This window comes from Grammomys surdaster, unplaced genomic scaffold (assembly GCF_004785775.1).
Source record: "Grammomys surdaster isolate TR1022 unplaced genomic scaffold, NIH_TR_1.0 224, whole genome shotgun sequence".
In the NCBI taxonomy this organism is placed as follows: domain Eukaryota; kingdom Metazoa; phylum Chordata; class Mammalia; order Rodentia; family Muridae; genus Grammomys; species Grammomys surdaster.
This window is the reverse complement of record NW_021604669.1, coordinates 9,477,690-9,484,478: the sequence shown is the minus strand read 5'-3', so window position 1 is coordinate 9,484,478 and position 6,789 is coordinate 9,477,690. Positions and strand designations below refer to the sequence as shown.

At 39.9% G+C, this 6,789-nt stretch overlaps 1 protein-coding gene across 3 annotated transcripts in view; it reads right to left on the bottom strand.

Moving 5' to 3' along the window:
- Positions 1-6,789, bottom strand: part of Adcy8 (adenylate cyclase 8) — a 223,030-nt gene that overhangs the window by 46,967 nt on the left and 169,274 nt on the right. The window lies entirely within an intron of this gene.

Genomic DNA, 6,789 nt, shown 5'->3' with positions numbered 1-6,789 from the left:
TATCTATCTATCTATCTATCTATCTATCTATCTATCTATCTATCTATGTGTCTATCTATGCATGCATTTATCTGTCTATATTTATTTCTTGTATGAATATGTATGTGTGGTATTCATGAAGTTTTATGTTCATTTACATGCTTGTGTGTGCAAATGTGTGGTATGGAGTTATAGAAGTCTACATATGTGTGTGGAGGGCAGAGGCTGACATCAGATGTCCTCCTTGATCCACTTTCTTCCTATATATTGCAAATTCTCTCACTTGAACCCATGCCTTACCTGTTCACTTATCCCAAGTAGCCAGGTTGCTCTCGGAATGCCCTGCCTCTGCTTCTGCCCGAGTGCTAGAATTATTGTGTCTTGCTATTCCCAGCTGGCATTTGTCATTGTTGGGGATCTGAGCTCAAGTCCTCACTCATACTTGTATGATAACTACTTTACTTACTGAACTGCAGCCTCTTTTATAGGCCATCTGCTGCTAAGATACTACACCACAGAGTTTCATCAGTCATTACTCTAGCTGTGGGAGATGCCTACCACATTCTTTTCCTTTTCATGGTGGGTTTTATGATTCTTTCTCATTTTATGCTCCTACTCATAAATCAAATCAATATTCAGTTGAGTCAATGATTATTATAGTTTGTATGGAATATATTATATGTCATTTGATCTGCAGGTAGGAGGTGTAGTGTATGGAATGAGTAAGTATTTACTCTTAATTTGCCAATAATCCTTCTATGTTTATTCCATAAGCTTCAGATCTCATGAGACCTTGTCCAATGGAAGCCTGTGTCTATTGCAAACTCCACAGGGTGTCCCGATGTTGCAGTCATCATAGGAATCTATTGTTAAATTTCTGTCTTTGGAAATGTCTTTGATCACTTTCTTTCCTTATCAACCAATTCATCACCAAGAATGTACACTGTCCTGGGGGCTAGGTTCCTTGTCCTCTGATTTATGGCTGTCTGTGATCTACACTAGCATCTCTTGTTTTCTTATGCCCCAGCCAGCAAATTGTTGCAAGTTATTAAAGGGTGCTTTTATAGAAGTGGCTAGAGAGTTTCTGTTTTCTACTAAAATTATCTGCTTTAAGATCTTCCAGATGTTAGTGCTTTGAACAACTGTGTTTTACTGACACTTTCTCTTAACCTCCTTCTGCCTCGATAATGATTGATCTCTATGGGCTAGCACTATGGGGCCCCCTTTCTAATGATATCTCATTTCCATTACTCAAAAGAAATCAAGAGGTCATTTCCCCTTTCAGACAAGTGTTTAAAGCTCACAGGAAGGTAGTTTTCATGGGTAATTCAGTTGATGAGTTTTGAAGCTAGAACTTAAAGTCTTTACTGTTGTATTATGCCACTCACATAATAATCACTTTGGACAGTGATATGCTCATGTTTCCAGTGTTCTTTTTGCTTCTGAGGTTTATAATGACATACATATTTTTTAGTAAGCTTTCTTCTCATGCATAAAGTAAGCATCAAGATGCCAGGATCAAAAACATATCTTCTATACTGTCTAGGGGATTGTAACCTAGAGAATATGGATATAAAAACGACAAAATAGCATGATATGCTGTGATCTATAACAAGTCATAAACAGCTATCATTTGGAAAGCAAGAAAGGTAACCCAGGGAGGCTTCAAGAAGTAGTTAATACTTGATCTTGTCCATGTAGGATAATGAATTTTTTTCCTGTAGCTACAATCAAGAATGTCATCAAGGTAGCAGAAGAACAAGAGCTGCCCATGTGTTTGGAGTTTGCTAATGACCTGTCTTAGTTTGGCTCACTATTGCTGTAATAAAACACTGTGACTGAAAGCAAGCTGGGGAAGGGTTTATTTGCTTTATACTTTCACATCACAGTCCATCATTTGCGGAAGTCAGGGCAGGAGCTCATTTAAGGCAGTAACCTTGAGGCAGGAGCTTATTCAGAGGCCATGGAGGGATGCTGCTTACTGCCTTGCTCATCGTAGCTTGATCAGTTGGATAGAATCCAGGAACAGCCTAGGGAATGGCAACACCCACAATGGGATGGATCCTTCCTTATTAATCACTAATTAAGAAAATTAAGATAGCCTACAGCCAAATCTTTTGGAGGCATTTTCTCAAATGTGATTAATATCTCTTAAATGAGTCTAGCCTGTGTCAAGTTGATATAAAACCAGCCAGCACACAACTGAAGTTGTAAGGCTGTGAAGCTGGACAGAAGTTGCTGTGTATTATGAAGCTTGTAGGTAAGGTCCTATTCAGACATGCATATTTGAAAGACAACTGAAGAATTGTTTGGAAGAAGATTTGGACAGTGGAGATAGGACTCAGCAATGGAAGAATACAGAGAAGTAAGGTTCAGGGACAGCTGTAGGGACAATTTAGTTAGTACTATGTAGATGTGCATAGGGCCATACGTGGAAACATGGGGTGACACTGATTTTTATCATTGTATTTATACAATATAGCAAGTACAATAATTAGAGGAAAGTTGAATATTTGGTATTTGTTTGCAAATATGTTGTGGACCGATAGATACTGTAGGGACAATAATGGGGATAGTTGTGGACATCTGTTCCTGGAGTGAACAGGAGCTGGTTGAAGATCTGTCATTGAGAGAATTGTCCAAGAAGAATGTGAACAGCAAAGAGTAGCAAGGTTGAAGATCAACATGTAAAGAAGCTAGTGGGCTTGAACAAAGAAAGAAAGACTCAAAAGGACTGGAAGGAATGCTGTCAGTTACACTCACCATGGTATCTGGTGGGAGATGGGGGGGCAGAAAATTTACAGAGAGGGAGTAACCAGAAACATCAGCTTCGTTTGTTCCTGGACTTGGAGTTATAATCTATGTTTAAATAAGCCACCATTTCTCCATCAGCCAATCAAAACAGCTACATTTGCAATAAAAGGCAGAAGGGTTATTCAATGTGGCCACACTACGAAGAGACCTATTGACCTTCACCCTTAAGTCTGTCTTCTGAATTTTAAAGTAAGGCTGAAGTTTGAGTGAGGGCCAGAGTTATTATACCTAAGCTGGCCATCATTGTCTTTGTCTGGGAGATGCTCTCTATGGCCCCGACTTTATGTTGTCTCTCTTCCAGAATTAGGTTACTGGAGCAATTCTTCTCTCTTGGAGAACAATATTCCAATATCATCTGCTCCAAAGAGGAGGTACAAAAGTTCCTGTACAATTTTTTTTTTGTGCTTGCTGGACTGCTTTTACTTTTACATGGTTAAGTAAGAAGAAGGCTAGGAAATCATAGTCCTATAGCCTTGGCTATTTTTAGAATTTTAAAAATTATACTTTTGAGTTTATGGATCACCTTCACAAGGAATGTCCATGGAGATTCTAGATAGGTACAGGAGGCTTGCAGAGCAGCATTCCTTGAGAACTCAAGGCTCCTCCCACCAATGGGCTGAAGAGACACTTCCTGAGAAGGCTATGGTACTCACTCGCACTCACCAAAGGCATATGAAGAATGCCAGTGAATCAGTTTGTCAGGCAGCTCCTCAAGAGAAGCCAACTGCTCAGCTAGCTTGTCTCAATGACACAAAGCAACTGCTGAGATTAAGCATGACCTGTGTCCAAGGGTGACACAGATATAAACTGGAAAGAGCAAGTTTTACAGATGCCCAGGAGATCAAAGTCTTAAGTGGCAACCACTGTGGGGTCTATTCAGGGACCAAAAGAATGGCTCTTGGCTTTGTAGTCTGAACTATATAATCCTGCCTAACTTTATTAATACTGCTTCTGCGGGGACTATCATGGGGCACACCTGTTCATCCTGTAGGATTCAGCTTTACTTTCAGGTTCTTCCATGATTCAAGAATGTATAAGTATGCAGGTATTCAGTGAACAGTTACTGACTCGGCTTTCTGTGTAGAGAGTGAATGACCTTGCTATCTTCAATAGCATATTGGAAAAAGGGACTTTTCACTCATGGCCCCAAGCATGGTATGTTTCTGTTTTCGCTCCAGAGAAAGGGCACACTGTCTCCTTTCACACTTATACTCATGCTGTACACTTGTGTTCCCCTGTATCAGACCAGAGCTCTCACACTGGAATTTGAAGACAGTCCTCAGGGCAAGTGAAGATTCAAGAGAGCAAGTATGAAGACCACATCGTTTCTTGGCTTCGTCTTTCCCAGCTGTCAGCACAGATTTGCATGGTCTTTTGTTTGGAAATATATAAAAGCAATGCTCTGTGATACATTTCACTATTGTGTTTGGCACTGAGAGAGCAGGCAGTCAGGAGGACACATTGAAGATTGTAGGTAAGGGTTTTCATAGAAAACCACCAAAATGTGCAAGCAAAAGTCCTAAGCGGTGTTCTTATGGATTTGCTAAGAAAGGGGAAATGACTTGAAAGATGGGCAGAGCAATTCAGCCGTAAGACAAAAAGCTCCTATGTTTGAACTAGTTCCAAAATGGACCCTGTACCTCTCAGCCTCCAAGGAGTTAACTAACTATTCTGAGCATCAATTAAAAAAACCTACAAAAATGGAAGTTTTAGCCTTATATTTTAAAAATGTCTCTAAGGTTAAATAGAGTAATAAAAGCAGGCAACAGACACATTCTATTTCTCTTCATGGCAAAGTTTAGGTTATTAAAGGTATTTAAGGATATGTGTGAAGAGTATTCACTATAGGACAGGCTTTCTCAGCTGGGAGCTGGTGCTACACATAAAATTCCTCCTAGAGTCTGTGCCGCAGTCCCTAAGTGCTCACTTGTTTTCTGAACACATAAACATTATGGCATCAGACTGAAAATTCCATCTAATTATAGAGCCATTCAGGCATCCAGGGGCTCTGAATTTGCTTGTGCATTGTTGCTGGATATGAGAGGCAAGGAAACCTTTCATTTCTGAAATCGAGTCTCAAAAAGAATGGCAAGGGATTTGTAAACAGCTCTATCTGAGCCCTCTCTAGAATTAAGGTCTAATTATTTTTTGGAGCCTGCATTTAAAATACAGATTGGGTTGGTAGTACAGTGTGACATTTGCAGGAGAGGCAAGATCAGTGCTGAGGAGTAAATGGCCCTCAGCAGCTTGTGGTTCAGTAGGATTTAGAAGCTCAGGTCACACCCAAAGAGGACATTTGTATGACACTTCAGAACCTGCAAAGAGCTGGTGAGTGCAATTGCACATTTTGATACGGAAGCAAATCCGAGAGGTCAGCATTCTTAGCTCTTTCAACAAATGTGTATTATGTGATTTAGGAAGTAGAAAGGAGACTGAATTGCCCCCAAATGGACATGGTTGATTTACATATGGCAGTCCTAAGAAGAGGACACTATTATTTTCATTCTTGAAAATATCTTTAAAGTATCTATTTTGTTTTTAATTGTGTGTGTGTGTGTGTGTGTGTGTGTACACGTGCAGGTACGACTCCAGAAGAGAGTTTTAGATCCCTCAGTGCTGGAGTCACAGGTAATTGTGAGTTGTCTGACATAGGTGCTGGGGGCCAACCTCGAGCCTTATGCATAAGCAGTACGTGTTCCTACCCACTAAGCAGACTTTCTATCCCTCATAATTTCCATTCTGTAGATGAGGAAATTTAAGTGTCAAAGAAGTGAAATACACAGTACAAAATAGTTTGTATGTTGTGCTGCAAATGGTCAAATCAGTAATTTCTAATATTCTTACTCTCCCTGTCTAACTGAGTGTTCTCTCCCTCCCTCTCACTCTCCTCTTCCCCCTCCCTCCCTCTCTCTCTTTCATTAAAAGAAACCACATAGTTTCTATATTCTTAAAAGGTATTTAAAGATATTTTCTAGTTTTTTGTTGTTGTTGTTTATTTTTCTGGAAAAGGAGTATCTGTGAACATGCAAACACTGAAGCAAAGAACTGGGCTAGCATAGGCTGCCTTTGCCAGGGTCCAATAATTTTTTTCTTCAAGGACAAGGGATTAGCTATGGCCATATGAGCAAAGATTACTTCATCTCTTAAAATAATCATTACATAAGTAGAAAGGAGTGTCGCCCACTATGTGTCATTGCAAAGCATCAATCAGTAGCAAAATCTGTTGGAGGGAAACCAGCAAGCACTAAAGGAAGCTTTGCTGTCTTGAAGGTGAATGAGCCGTTCAGTTTCCACAATATAAAGGCTTCCTGGTCAGAGGTCAGTTTGACAATGGTTTCTGCCATGATGATAATGGACTGAACCTCTGAAATGGTAAGTCATCCACAATTACATGTTTTCCTTTATAAGAGTTGCTTTGGTCATGGTGTCTATTCACAGCAATGGGAACCCTAACTAAGACAATAAGAGAGGGTGGATTGTCCCGCAGTGGCTGTCTGTGGATTGGAAAACCAGAGAAACCATTATCTGTTTAGCCAATGAACTGTTCAGAATAATAGGTATCAATGGTGCAGCCCTGGATAGGGGTTATCCTGGGATATCCTAAAAAGTTCAAGTTCATGTTCAAATACTTGAGAATCTGAAGGATGAGATCCATAGCAACAGGAATAAATACAATTTTACCATAACTAAATGTATGGTAATATGAGCTGGCTCTTTCTGCTTTTCATTTGATGTGGGTCCCTGTCTTGTCTGGATGGTGCTGCTTATATCTAGAGTGGGTCTCCTCTATTCCGTCCACCAACCCACATGTCAGTTATCTCACGAAACACTCTCACAGATACACCTAGAAATGTGATTTTCCAATTTTCCAGATGTCTTTAAAACAAATCAAATAGATAAACAATACCACCATAACAAGGCTTGTTTTGTACCATTCCTACCCTAGCTTTTGTTAGGAAGACTTGCTGTGGAACTAGACATTTTGTATTTGAATTA